The sequence below is a fragment of the Mus pahari genome, chromosome 2 (genome assembly GCF_900095145.1).
Source record: "Mus pahari chromosome 2, PAHARI_EIJ_v1.1, whole genome shotgun sequence".
NCBI lineage: Eukaryota > Metazoa > Chordata > Mammalia > Rodentia > Muridae > Mus > Mus pahari.
Genome location: NC_034591.1, coordinates 7308800 through 7324177, shown reverse-complemented (window position 1 = coordinate 7324177; position 15378 = coordinate 7308800).

Here is a 15378-nt window from a genome sequence, read left to right as displayed (position 1 = left end):
TTGAAAAACCAATAAATAAATAAATAAATAAATAGTATAAAGATGATGAACATTTAAAAAGTATATTTCTTAGCTATTTGAAAAGAAACCCTGTCTTGAAAAACCAATAAATAAACAACTAACTAACTAAATAAATAAATAAATAGTATAAAGATGCTGAACATTTAAAAAGTATATTTCTTAGCTATTTGAAATTCTTCTTGTCTAACATCATGACCAAATTTTTCATGAGTTTGTTTTTCTTGGAGTTTACTTTTTTAGCTCTTTGTATATTGTAAACATAAAATCTGTCAGATGTATACCAGGTAAAGATTTTTTTTTCTCATCATGTAGACTGCTTCTTGCTGGACAGGCAGTTTTGAGTGTCATAAGGTTCCATTTCTCACTTATGGTCTTCATGCCCATGCTATTAGAGTCCTATTCAGAAAGTCTTTTCTCCTGCCTACCAGAGGAAGAACATTTCTCCTTCAACACTTTCAAGGTACCAGAGCTTATGTGAGGTCCTGAAGCACTCTATTTGGAGTTGGGTTTTGAGCAGGGTAAGATAAGAGAATCTGCTTTGCATGTAGCTAACTAGTTTGACCAGCACTGTTGAAATGTATACTCCTTTCCCACCCCCACCCTCCCAGTTTATAATTTTGGCCTTAGTAAACATGAAAGGAAAAAATTCATGTGTCTGTAGGAATATAGGCTTATATGTGGGTCCTCACTTCTCTTCACATTGATCAATATCTGTTTTGATGCCAATTCCATTCTGGTTTTATTACTATAGATTATTTGTATAACTTGCAATTGGGGTGGTTATAACTTCAGAATTCCTTTTTATTTTTTTTAAGATTATTTTGGTTATAATGGGCATTTCTGTATGAGTGTTGGGATTTTTTTTTTAATTTCTTTGAACAACTACACTAGAAATTTGTAGGCAATTATACTGAAATTGGAGATTGCTTTTTGAAGCATGTTCATTTACTTTAATAATTATGCCAGACTGTGAGCAAGGAAGTCTGTCTGGCTTATATTATTTTCTTCAACTTCTTATTGTTTTAGTGAGTATATGTTAAAATATCTCTCAACACATATGTAGTTTTTAAGCAGAATATAGTATAGTATTATTTTTCAAAACTTTGGTCTTTATATTTCATCTAAACTATCATTGTAGTATTGAATATAAAGAGATGCAAGAAACTTGATTTTCCTCTTGTTTAGGCAAAAGAAAGAAAGGGAATGAACCTCATAAGAATAATCACCCAAAATAATTTTACATAATTTAAAATCTGTACCCCATAATATGTTGAATAAAATTTAAGTCATTGTTTAGTATATATTAAAGTATCCAAGTAATGTAATTGTTCTTTTGTTGTAACAAGCATATTCATAAAACCTTCCTTACTGCCATATAAACAATTTCTACCATATAGAGAGATATTTTAGAAGAGGTATTTAGTTCCTTTAAAATACTTTATGCATCGATGGCAGATTAAAGCATTAAACTTTTTCTTCTAAGGTATACTCTGAAACTATATATAAAATATTGTTAGAAAATACTATAATTCCTTCTTCATAAATGCACAAAGCAGTTACTTGTACACAACATTTAGAATCTGCAAAAGATTTGTTGAGGATATTTTTTGTGATTGGTTCTTTTTCCCTTTCTGTCTCCATAGTCCCTCCATTAATACAACCAAACAAACAAATAAACAAATCCACAAGATACATAAACTGTTACCATTGAGCAATTCCAGACAGAAACAGCTCAGTGTTCTTGTTAATTGGATCCTCTTTGTTGTTGCCTGAATGCTCTTATCTTCAGAGCATTCCAACAGAGCATGTAAACGCATGAAGTGACCAGCCAATTAGTCCCTGTTCTCAAGAGGACTGGCTTCAACCAAGCCTATGATAAAAGCCCTCTATTAACTTAATTCTATCTCCAATTTGTGTACATGACCCAAATCTCCTCAAAGTAAATTGTGCTTTGTGTGCCAAGCCATGAGAGAACTAGGGCAAGAAGCACAACAGAGGCCCCTGGCTAGTGGAACTGAGAAGGGCTTATGCTCCACACCTGCCCACATGGTGCCCTGCTTAATCAACTGTGTCTCCATGGGGCACTGGAAAGAAGGTTGGAGATCACCAAGAGCTGTTTACACAACTGGAACCATTCCATCTCAACTCAACTGAAGCAAACAGCAGTGAAAGGGTTCTCTCCTCCAATCATCCAACCAAAACAATATGAAGTGGACATCTTGAAATGTAAATCACCAGGAACATTAAGGCATCAAGGAGAGAAGAGGTTTTTTTTTTTTTTTTTTTCTTTCTTTCTTTCTTTCTTTCTTTCTTTCTTTCTTTCTTTCTTTCTTTCTTTCTTTCTTTCTTTCTTGTAGTTCAATTAAGTAGTTGTTACTAGATTTATCTCTAGCATTTGCCGTGACATGCAGTGCTTTCTCTGACTATTTTAGAGGAAGATAGATGACTGCATGCTGGTATGCTATCCAGAAGAAAGTAAAAACCTCATGTGTAAATTATAACAAACTCAAGTCTTCTCTCATTACATTTTTGTTGAGTGTGTTCTTTGTCATCTTGGAGCCTTTTCTAACCTTAGATGTTCAAGCTTCCCAGCACACAAAATGCTTAAGCATAATTTCTTGAAATCACTAAATTCTCATTCTGACAAGATAATGATTGTAATAAAAACTAAAATAGTTGAGATGATCATTGTTTTTCAGTTTTACTTCTAAATCTTAATTTCTATAATATTTTTTCATTTGGCTCTTTACAAATGTTATTTTACATATAGTAACTTTCATTGATAATATAGTTCTAAAGCTGAGATGAGAATAACTTATGGGTTTAGGGTAAAGGGTGTATGTGGAAGAAAATATCCTTGTTCACAGAAAACAAAGACAACAAGTATTCTCTTCAAAACTCTGTGTTCACTGAAGTACCTTTAAAATGGAATTTGTGGTTAAATTTTCTGAGTCTGAAATAGTGCTGTTTTACATATTCAAATCTTACAACATCTAAGATTTAATACTTTAATATTAATATGAGGTAATAGTATTACTAATGTTCAATCTTTTACCATTTTTCTGGTGGAGACAAATCTGAAACACATCAGCATCAATAATTTATCCAAGACTGTTCCATCTGTACACTTTCAAGTCCATTAATGAGACTCTGAACTACGAGTCTATATTGTAAATTCTAGGAAAGAGTAGATCTGTGCTTTAACTTACAGAACACATGTCCTTAAGGTGCAAAAGGAAAATTCCAGGAAACATCATAAACGAGGTAGGCTGATAAAAAGAAATTATTAAAATACCAAACAACTGATAATAAATGTGAACTGAAAACATAAAATCTTCTTGGTCTGAGAAAGGGAATTCATTCCCAAGACCGGCATTTTTCAAAATCCTTATTTTAAAATATTGAGCTGATTAAAAGCATTTAAGACAACATCTATGCTAATAGGTCAACAATTACTCTCATATTTTAAGTCTTTGTTGGAAAGGATGTGATTATATTCATTATCCCAATTCCTCCCATATCAACAATGCCTTCCAACTCACCCAACTTGTAGACATCATTTAATATATATATTAAATGATATATTTCTCCCCGAGCAGAGCTATTGCATGTTATCCCCATACCCTAGGTGGGTATTCAGATACTGCCATGTGACCCAGCCTTGCATAGGTCTTGTGCACAGTATCACATGTGCTATGCATGAGTTCATTTGTCCCGTTGTGTCTAGAAAACACTGTTTTGGTGTTGTGTTTTGAGCAGCCACAACCTTCCCACCTCTATTTTCAGGATAATCCCTGAGAATTGAGATATCTATCCCACTTAGGATGTCACACTCCACATTGACTTGTTCTCTGTATATTGACAAGTTGTAAGTCTCCGTGGTAATCACTATCTTCTAAAAGGAAGCATTTCTGGTGAGGCTTGAGACATGTACTAGACTTTGAATATAAATAAGTAACTAAAATGTAATCAAGTACTATGTCCATTTAGCAGAGTTGGTCCTCCCCTGGGGCCTATTTTTACACTGGTTGTTGGCCCTGATATAGGTGTGAGGTATGAGTTCCACCATGTAGAGTAGGCTTTAACATATAATCATAAACTGTGATCATCCAATAGGATTGCTGCCACAGTTGTAGGAATGGATATATTGTTTTTCAATTATTTTAATTAGATTTATTCATCTTATTTTATGTGTGACTGTTTGCACACATGTATGTTTGTGCACCATGCATGTTCATCATGTTCAGTACCACCAGAGGCTAGAAAAGATTCTCAGATTTCCTAGAACTATAATTACAAACTGTTGTGAGAGACCTGAGTGCTAGAAATCAAACTTGTGTCCATTCCAAGAGCAACAGGTGCACTCAACTGCTCAGCCATCTCTGGGCCAGTATCACACATCCCAACAGGTCAGTCAGTGTTGCAACTCAAAGTGTTCACATCTGGGTAAGTACCATGATTACTTTTTCTCCTTTAGTTGCATGCACTGCACCTTTTAGCACTGTAAAAGCTAGCCAGTGGGGGGTGGGGGGGTGGGGTGGAGTTTCCAAGTAAGTATCTGCTTGGTTTCCCAGTGTTCTTTGACACAAATGTGTGTTACCTTCAGTAATAGACTCGTATCATTACTAACACTGGGATTTTGATTTGCTATTCTGTGGGTTTTCTCTCCCTTTTTTAAACAGAGTCACCCCATTAAAATATTTTAAAGTGTGTGTGTGTGTGTGTGTGTGTGTGTTTTATGGACCTTCTTCAGTATTCAGTTTAAATATGACTTTTTTTTAACTTTTTTTTTCAAAAACAATGTTTTATTAAATATTTTCTTCATTTACATTTCAAATGCTACCCTGAAAGTCCCCTATACCCTTGCCCCCTGTGACGCCCTGCTCCCCAACCCACCCACTCCTGCTTCCTGGCCCAGGTATTCCCCTGTACTAGGGCATATGATCTTCACAAGACCAAGGGCTTTTTAGAAGATCTTTTGTGCTGCTTCTCCTGTGCCCGCTGAGCTTACACCTCAACCCTGGCATCCCACGCCCCACTCCATTTAGCCCTTCCTTTCCAATATTCTCTTTCCCTCCTTTATACCAATTCTTTCTATGCCTCCTCCCTTAAAATATCTCCAAAACAACCCCTTATTGACTTTCTGACCTCTGTGGGCATTCCAAACACACATAGCTAAGAGCCCTAAGCTGACATTCAGCAGTGAAACATGTGACATTTGTAGGATTACAGCTGAGTTGCTTCACTCACAATGATTTCTTTTCCGTCTTTATTGACTTATGGGTCTCATAACTTAAATTTATTTAATTCTGAAAGAAAATCACATTGTGTAAATGTATCATTCACCTCTTGATAGATGTCTAACTTATTTCAAGTCTTCTGGCAGTGAGATATTGAATCTTATTTTTATTTATTTATTGATTGATTGATTGATTGATTTATGAGACAGGATTTCTTTTTATACAGCCCTGGCTGTAGTCCTGACCAGCCTTGAACTCAAGACCACTTGAACTTCCAAGTGCTGGGATTAAAGGGGTGCACCACCAACATTGAGATGAGATATTGAAATCTTTTGAGAATATGGCCAAAAGTAGTGTGCTTGGAACATTAAAGAAATATATTTGTAGCCTTTTACAAAACTGCCATGCTGACTTCCACAGTGTCTGCATTGGCTTGCACCCCCTCCAGCAGTGAATATGTTTTGCTATGCCCCCAGATCCTTGCCAGTGTTTGCTATAATTTGTATTTACTTTATTGTATTTCAGCCATTGTAATTTGAGTAAGATGGAATTTGAAAAGAGTTTTACTTTGAATTTCCACAGTGGCATGCCTTGAAGGATATCCAACCTATGGCCATGGCAACATGACCTTAGGAGGGAGGGGGAACACCCTCATAAAAGCAGGATGAGGGAGGATAGGATAAGGGGGTTTCCAGAGGGGAAACCAGGAAAGGGAATAACATTTGAAAGGTAAATAAATAAAATATCCAATAAAATTTTAAGAAAGAATTTTTCTGTTTGTATGAAATACTCCAATTGCAATTTGATACTTGTAACCTGGATGTGTAGGTAATTCATACTCAAAGATAATAAAAAATGCAAAAACCTCTGGACAGAGGCCTAGAAAATGTAGCAATCAATCTCTGTCAAAATTAGCTGAACTGCTCCAGATTCAGTTATCAGTATGTGACTGGAGATGAAATTTATTCACAAGACTGCTGGCATACTAGTTTCTTGTCATGGGTTAATTAGCAGCAGTTATAACATATTGATTCTTAAAATATCATAGCAATGCTTTCCATAGTGTTTCAAAGAGGGCAAAGTATAAACGTCACCATAAAGATTGTGTATTTGATGAAGGCAAATGCATAGTGTGAAACAGTGAAACACATTGCAGTGATTACCAAACAATTGGCAAAAAATGCTTATATTAATATTATTTCATCAGTAAAGCACACAAGCAAATCATGTCAGCCATGATCTGATTTATAGGTGTTACCGCCAGGGACATCCAGCAAGCAGAGCACACTGAAATTATCCAAAAACTATAAACTGCTGAGGTTTCAATTGTGTATCCTAATCTCTATGCTCATTAGATTAAGTTAAGCATGTCAGGAATACACACTAGGTTTTTAAACATGTGCAAAGGCTATCTGTAATACCCTTGCCATGTTGAGAAGAACCATGCACATTAAACATGGACGAAGGGGATTTTCCCTGCGTGTTTTAAACTTTTCACCTGAGCACTGATTATATTTTGTCTTCTTCCTTCATACATAAATGGCATTTCATCAAGATTCTTTTTTAATGACTAAGTGACAAAGATTTATTCTTTGGTGTTTAAATTACTTTCTCTGAAAAGTATGCCTTTTATTCCCTTTTAAGCACAAAAGTAGCCCTGTTAGGAAACAAGATAGAAAAGAGATATTAAGAAATTTTAGCATAACATAAGATTGCTTCCAAATTGTAATGTTGTTTCTAAGTGAATGGTAAAATCAAGATTCATTCTTACCCTCATTGGCTAGGCATTTTAAATGGTACATTATATGTAGTTACCCAGTTAATATTAGCATAAGACTTCACTGTTATCATAAATAATATACCTAACAAAACTAAGAGCGTGGTTATAACTTCCCTCTGGAATGTAATGTGGGGAAGGTTAGTGAGCCAGCTACCCATCTTGATCACTTGTAAAGCCAAAGTTAGTCCACGGGGACTGCTGAGAGCATTGCTAAGTCTTCGTGCCTTAAGTATGTAATCATATCCTAGAGACTTGAGTTACATTCTGATAACAAAGGGCCTCACTTCCAGAAGGCAAAACATACTGTCCATGGAAGACCGGAGTTAAAAGGTCTACCCATAAATTTCACATCGACATGCATGACAACACTTCTAATTGAAGGATGTCATATGCTATCAGTGTCACTTGTGTCCTGATCAAGGACAACTCCTAGCATTTCACTTCAGGCTTTTTACCTCTTAGATTTACGATTTCACATTGGAAGCAATTCTGTGGTCATTTAAAACAGTAAATGCAGATTACAGAAAATTAATTTTCATGTAAAATAACCAAGGAAGCATGCATAACATCATGATCTTATAGAAAAGACTTCTAAAATTACCAGAAAGTTTTAAGCAAATATGTCCTTTTGAACAATTTAAAACTCTGATGACTCATGGCATTAAGTGATAGACAGGAGTCAAGAAATTGTATCTGGTTCCTATTTGAAAATGCAATTGTGTAATAATTGTCGTGGAAATTGAACAAAATTATGACCTTGCTTTCATAAGTAAAGTAAAGGGAAAATATAAGTCTATTATCACGATAATTAATATATGAAAATATGCTATTGTACTTTGGCTGTAGATTATTTCTATAATTGTCACAGTTCATGGTTTAATTTCAAAATTCATGTTAAAGTACATACCATAAAAATCAGCCTATTATAATTTATTATATAGACGAATTAATATACTTCTAATGAAGTGCCCATTACTTTGTAAGTATATTACAATATATCTAGTAATTGGAAAACAAAGCAATATAGTTTATAATAGTTTCTGAATAGTTTTTGCATTTAAGGAAATAAATCATTCTATTATTAATGTTCTTTTATTAGGACATGTATTTCAGAGATTTTATATTTTAGTTTATGTTCAGAATGAAGAAGACTATATAAATTAGGTTCTAAGATACAAGAATTATAATTGTGAATCTTATTATTACTTTGGAAAAATCCCATTGTTATTCTTCACTTCAGTTTTTACGTGAATAAAGTGTAAATCTTGTTCGTTTCAGGCAGTGATTTATGGTGTTCATTTGTGATTTATTGTACTATTTTTCTATATTGATCTGTTTACTATAGCCAACAAAATACGAAACAAGTGAGATCCATGTGAGAAGTATTAAATCTGCTGCAGTAGGACATTTCTATAATCCTAGCATTCAGGGACTGGGCACGGGTATTGCCATGAGTCTGAAAACAGATTGAGCCACAAAGAGTCTGTCTGAAAAGATAACATTTTCAAGCTGAACCAATCAATATGCTATATAAATATGTTAACAATCCTGAGCATGAAGACTACGTGAAAACTTTAACCCATAAAGGCAGTTGGAGAGAGATAGTGAAGTGACTGGCTCTGATTCCTAGTATACATGCATAAAATGTTCAAATAATATTGTTTTTTTTTTTAAGTGATTGACTAGCACATACGATTGATCCCAGACCTACAAGCTTGAAATGAAGACTTCTTTAATTTTGAGAAGGAAGAAAGAGAAGGAGATTTAAGTAGGCTCTTAAGTAAGGACTTAAGCTCCACTTCCAGGCCATCCATCAGTGGTGTTTCTATCTTTCTTCTGTATGTGTATATTTGCATGTTTATGTGCATTGTGTGTATGTGTGCCTGTGTAGTGTGTGTGTGTGTGTGTGTGTGTGTGTGTGTGTGGTGTATGTGGAGGGATGGGGGTGGCACTGTGGTCAGAGGACAACCTCAGATGTTTTTTGTTAAGGTAGAGACAGCATTTCTCACTGGTTTAACACTGGCCAAGTAGGTTAGACTGGCTGGCCAGAAAGCCCCAGGGGTTTGCCTGTCTCTGTCCTCCCAGCACTAGGATTACAAGTGCAGTCTTTGATGTCTGGTCTTTGTTACATGGGCTCTGGGGATAGGACTGAGGTCCTCAAGTTTACACAGTGAGTGCATCAGCTCTATTCTTCCACTGGTAGTCCTTACCCATCTCTCCTCTGATCTCATCAGCGATACAAGGTCTACTTTGTACTCCCTGCTTTGCTCCCAGCTCAATGGCAAAGAGCTCTGTAATAAAGGGAGGAGGACAATAGGAAAGTGGGATCCTCAGGTGTACCCCACCTTTAGTGCAGGCAGCAAGCAAGTTCTTAACCCCAGCCTCCCCTCTTCTCATTTTCTAACACAGACACTCCCATTTTCCCCTACTCTGCTATCTTAATGCTTCTGATTTGAGGAAATATTCATTTTTATTTCAAGTTGGTTTTCTACCTAAGGGAAAATGAAAGTCCTTTCACATTCTATGTACTAAGCCAAATGTGTGAACTTTTATAGTTTTTTTTTTTTTTTCTTCCCCTGAATGACTCATAAGAAAGAAGACCAAGGAGGCGAGGTCACTGAAAACAGAACAATAGACTGGTGCAGGTGACCCCCTTTTCCCTACATAGAGACTAGCATGCGCCCAGAAAGGGCACTGTAATTCCTTTCACTTGCTTCAAATATCAGTGTGTGAAGTGAAAGATTCTCTGGATTCCTTGACAGGTAAAGGGCTGCGGTACAATTTTTCAGATGGATGCTGATTGTCAGAAGAAAAGTTTCTGTGTGGTTCTTAAAACCAGAATCTTTACCTCCTGGAAGACATCGTAATGTCCACCATGTCACGCAGCAGGAAAGAAATAAGCATCAACCGCTTAGAGTAAAATGGCTCCTGTATTCTCTCTATACCCATACAGATCATGTCACCCAGCGACAATAGATGACTGCACCTCTCCCTCTTTAATACTCAAAGCCTAGTCCCCTGCCCTAAACATTGGCTCCATAGAGCTTCAACTGGCTTCTAGGCTTGCTTGCCTGGTGTTCTGTGCCTTTGTATTTCCATGGTTTAGTAATAAAACTGATTAAGAATTAACCCCATACCCTATATAACAGATTTGTGTATTTTGAGTCTCCTAATTATCATTGAGTTGGTAAAGGGTAAATGATAAGAAGATCTATGTCAGGAATGTAATTAGAAGCTCACTAAAGCCTCATCATCAGCTAAACCATGTGGTCTCACAGAATGGACTTAACAGAGCACTCACCCTTCTGTAGGTTTCTTCTATGAGAGTTGTAAATCCCTGAGCCCAAAATCTCAAGAACCCAAATGTCCTATACATTTATGAATTGTTTATTTAAAATAGCAGTTTTCATGTAGTTTGATAATTACCTAAGACAAAGTACTGGTCATGAGGAAAACTGTGATTTTCATTCATTCATTCATTCATTCATTCATTCATTCATTCCTTTTAGAAAACTAGCATCTTATGTTAGGAGCTTTACTTAGAAAAATAAAGAATAACAAGATATCTTAATGAATTAATAATGTGTATTCAGAAATATTGGCATTGATTTACACCCCCCCAACTGTTATACACTCTTAAAGCTAATGGCCTTTTTCCCATATGGTAACAGTTGGAATTAGATGTAGAAATGGATATTTTTGAGTGTGTATTCATCATTTAGGACAGGGATCTGTCAGGAAGAAGAAGCCTTTCTGGATGCATCTGATGACTTGTGGTCCAAGATTTATTTTTAAATAGAAAGCAAAAGGAATGGGGAACTTTCTTCTGAGAACAGGAGTGTTTTCTCTTAATATTGTGTTACATGCCAACAGGTTCTCCAGAGCCTGAAGACCGCACAGCTGTGTGCATTTGTGTAAAAGATTAGGTTTATTGCATTTCACTGGCCTCTTCTTTTATGGAAACACTCCTTCAGCTGTCTGCTCTCCCCTCTCACTTTCACTTTTAAACTCTGAAACACGTGGATGGTAATTAAATGACAGGAATGTCCTCAGCCTAAGGGTAATAAGCCCAGAGCCATGCATGTGTCCTGTTGGGTGCTGTCATTCACAAAATTTGTCAAGAATTGAAATTAGACATAGAACTGCTCATAATGTTATGTTTGAAAGAATTACAAGGAAAATCAGGGAATAATGGGCCTAGATTGAATTAATATGAAAAAAAGTATGTTTGTGGGCTAATCATTTTGAATCCAGACTATTATTTTGTGTGTGAAGAACTAATCTTTTCCTCACCCTTTCCTTATCTCCCTCTCCTCAGCTTTTTTGAAATCAGTGCACATGAAAGAAGGACACACTTTCTGCACTTTTCTTAAATTACAATTTATTCCTTAATATCTGACTAAGTTGAATTAATAATTTTACATTTTAATTTACATATTTTCCATTAAAAAATAAGCATTTAATTTGTTGTAGGCTTCTCAGTAATAAAAGGGTGTATCTATGGGCTTTCGCCACTTTTAGATTAATTAGTCCACTTCAACATTGTTGCTTGGTGTTATTTCTCTTTGGTGTCATCTCCTATAAATAATCAAAATCTAGTTAACCCTTCATCCTCAAATAAATAAAATCGTCTATGGGGCAAGACAGTACTTGGATCAAAGTCATTTATCTTACATACAAATTGTTTATTAGCAGTCACAACATTCAGGCAAAAGAATTTTACCTTGTCTGATTGTATCTTGTTTTGTCATGTTTGGTTCTTGTCCCTTGGAAGTTTCCCCTTATCTGAAGGAAAATGGAGGAGGATTAGAGCTGAGGAGATACCAGGGTAGGAGTGGAGGGAGGGAAAACTGGTCAGGATGTATTATAAGAGAGAAAAATCCATTTTCCATAAAATATAAAACATTGTGTATTAAATGTTCAACTTCAAAGATATATTTTCCTATTTCATATATTTAATATAATTGCATGCATTACAAATTTAAGTTAAAAGGTTTGGTTTTTGTTTTGTTTGTTTGTTTTCTTTGTTTTTTTTGGAACATCTAGGAATTCTCTTAGTCTGGAATTCACAGGACATGGGAGCTATCATGTTTTTACCTATAAGACGTTGTAACTTCCACTTGGGTGTTACTGACATTTTAGTGCAAAGGAATGAGGTTGGAGCTTGGTTATGCTCCAAAATCAACCCCAAATTGATAGTTCCAGCTTTGGGTCACGGCTGTCTTAGTGAGTGCTGACTGCCTTATTGTAGTAAGAGATACTCATATGCTGTAAGACTGAGCTTTGACTTTATGTTTTGTTCAGTACTTTTGCTTATCATGATTTCATAATGAACACATTTGTTCAGAAAAATAAAATAAAGGAACATAAATGAATTTTCGGTATTATTAAATTTTTCATGCTATATTCCTAGTTTGGAAAATATTGTCTACTAAAAATTACACTAAAAATGGAAAATATTGCACTGAATTTCTAAGTATTTTAAGTTTTGTAAAAATGCATTGTGATTGTATATATACTATGAATTGAACTCAAAAATGTTCACTGGAGACATTAACTTTGCATCCCTTAAATGTGACTGCATTTATAAATAGGATCATTAACTAGATATCAAGTTAAGATGATCATTCATCTTATTACACTAAATTTATAGAGGGAAGATATGGATGGAGTGAAGACAACTGGAAGACAGATAAACTGGCATCTAGAGAAGCCTCTATTGGGTCCATTTTTCATGGTCTTCAGGAAGAATTGGTCTTAATTTCATCTGGATTTTCATCTCAGATTTCTAAACTCTATACCTGTGCAAATATAAGTTTCTGTTGTTTAATCCAACTAGAATGTAGGATTTTGTTGTGATAACTAAAAATACTGATAAGATGAAAGTATAAATTTATTTAATTGGTACATATGGAGTTGATATCATTTAGAATGTGTTTGATGTTATATCCACTACCAAGTATTAATAGTTTTACACTTTGGGTCTAATTGTTTCCCATCTATGAGTTCTTAGGGAGATTTCTATTACTAGGCATTAATTTTTTCCTATGGAGTAGATTTTAACTTTAATGAGAAATCGGTAGAGTCTAAAACAATCATTTGTCATTGCACTCATAAGCATATCTTCCTAAGCAAATCATTGTCATAGCTTAAAGAACTTTTCAGGTCCTTCATTCCTTTCCCTAAATCCTCCATTGGGATCTCCCTGCTCATTCCGATGGTTGGTTGCAAGCATCCCCATCTGTATCAGTAAGGGTCTAGATGAGACTCTCTGGAGGCTTCCATATCAGGCTCCTGTCAGCAGTCATTCCTTGGCATCAGCAATAGTATCTCCGTTTGGTGGCTGCATATGGAATAGATTCCCTGGTGGGGCAATCTCTGGATGACCTTTCCTTCAGTCTCTCCTCCACTCTTTATCCCTGTATTTTGTTTAGACGGGAGCAATTCTGGGTTAAAATTTTTAGAAGGGCAGGTGCCCCATCTCTCATCCGTGAGCTGTGCCTAACCTCTGGATATGGTCTCTACAGGTTCAATCTCCCCTTTGTTGGGTATTTCAGCTAATGTCATCGTAGTTGGGTCCTGGGAGCCTCTTGTTTTCTTAGCATTTGGGACTTTCTGTTGGCTGCCCAGAACAACAATATCAATCAACCAGACCCCCCAGAGCTCTGAGGGACTAAACTACCAACCAAAGAATACACATGGAGGGACCCATGGCTCAAGCTGCATATGTAGCCGAGGAAGACCTTGTTTGGCATCAAAGAGAGGGGAGGCCCTTGCTTCTATGAAGGCCCGAAGCCCCAGCTTAGGGGAATGTTAGGGTAGTGAGGTGGGAGTGGATGAATGGGTAAGGGAGGGGCACTGGGATGTGGGTTTTAGAAGACAAAACCAGAAAGGGGGATAACATTTGAAATGTAAATGAACAAAAGAACCAATAAATAATTAAAAAAGAAAAAAAACGAGAGAAAATAAAAATGGAGTATGGATCTTTTCAGAGTACTCAAAAGAAGAAATAAAAATGGCTATAAGACATGAGAGAGAGAGAGAGAGAGAGAGAGAGAGAGAGAGAGAGAGAGAGAGAGAGAGAGAGGCTTTCAGGGCAGTACTAATTTGATTTCTAGTTGTCCTATAATCAAAGTGTGTAATGCCTTCTATTCCAGGAAACACAGACACCAAACATTTCAAAATTTAAATGGTCCACGGAACTGAGCAAAGAGTTGTAAAGAAAATAGAAAGTACAAATGGCTATAATTTATTCTTAAAGTGTTAAACATTCTTAGTCATCTGAGCAACTTAAATGGAAACTACTCAGATATTTCCTTGTAAACCAGTCAGAATGGCTAAGATCACACACACACACACACACACCATTAATATTAATGTGGCGAAAGGGAAAAACTAGTTCATTGTTGAGGGGAATGATGCAAACTGGTGTGTCCACTATGAAAATAAAAAGTTCCTTGATAAATCTAAAAATAAATCTACCACATAATCTACCACTCCTAGGTGTGGGGTATTCCACCAAAAGGAATTTATATGCCACTGCAGAGAGACCTACTCTACCATGCTCAGAGATGCTCTATTCCCAATATCTAAGGGAAAAAAAAACAGTGTAGGTGTCCATCAACTCATGAATCAATAATGAAAATATAAAAACAGAATTATAAATCTGTTATAAAAGATTTATAAAAACAGAATTTTATCCACCTGTAAATATGAAATTATCAGGTAAACATGTGTAACTGGAATAAAGTGTCTTTTAATGTAACCCAGACCTACAAAAACCAAAACAACATGTTTTGTCTTATGTGAATTCTACCTTTAAATCTTAAGTTCTGTGGGTTTAATTGAGAGTAAAAATAGAAGGAAAAAAACTAGAAAGGTCCATTGGGGGAGAGAAAGAAAAGAGAGAGTAGAACACAAGTTGTATAACGTGGAAAGGAGTGAGGAAAATTGAAGTGTGGAAGGAAGGCAGAGGAAGGTTGGGGGAGAAATAAGCAAAACCAAGGCTATCCATCTATATATTGCATTATATAGATGACTCCTATTTTGTAAGCTCCCAAAATGCAAATGAATATAAAGACCCTAAAAGGAGTTACCATGCACAAGGGTTATGTTCACTTCCAAGAAGTCACTGTTACATCAAACTGAAAACCAAAACCTAGGTATAGGATATTTCCTTAGGAGATTTTAGTCAGTAGGGATCCCAGAGATTGTGAAGCAGTGTAAATTATTGCCCTTATTTCCTTGTTTGCCCATTATAAACATTTTAAATATGGGTTACTTAAAATAGTCTTAGAACTTTTATTGGATGAACTATTGAAGAAATTGACAGAGTAA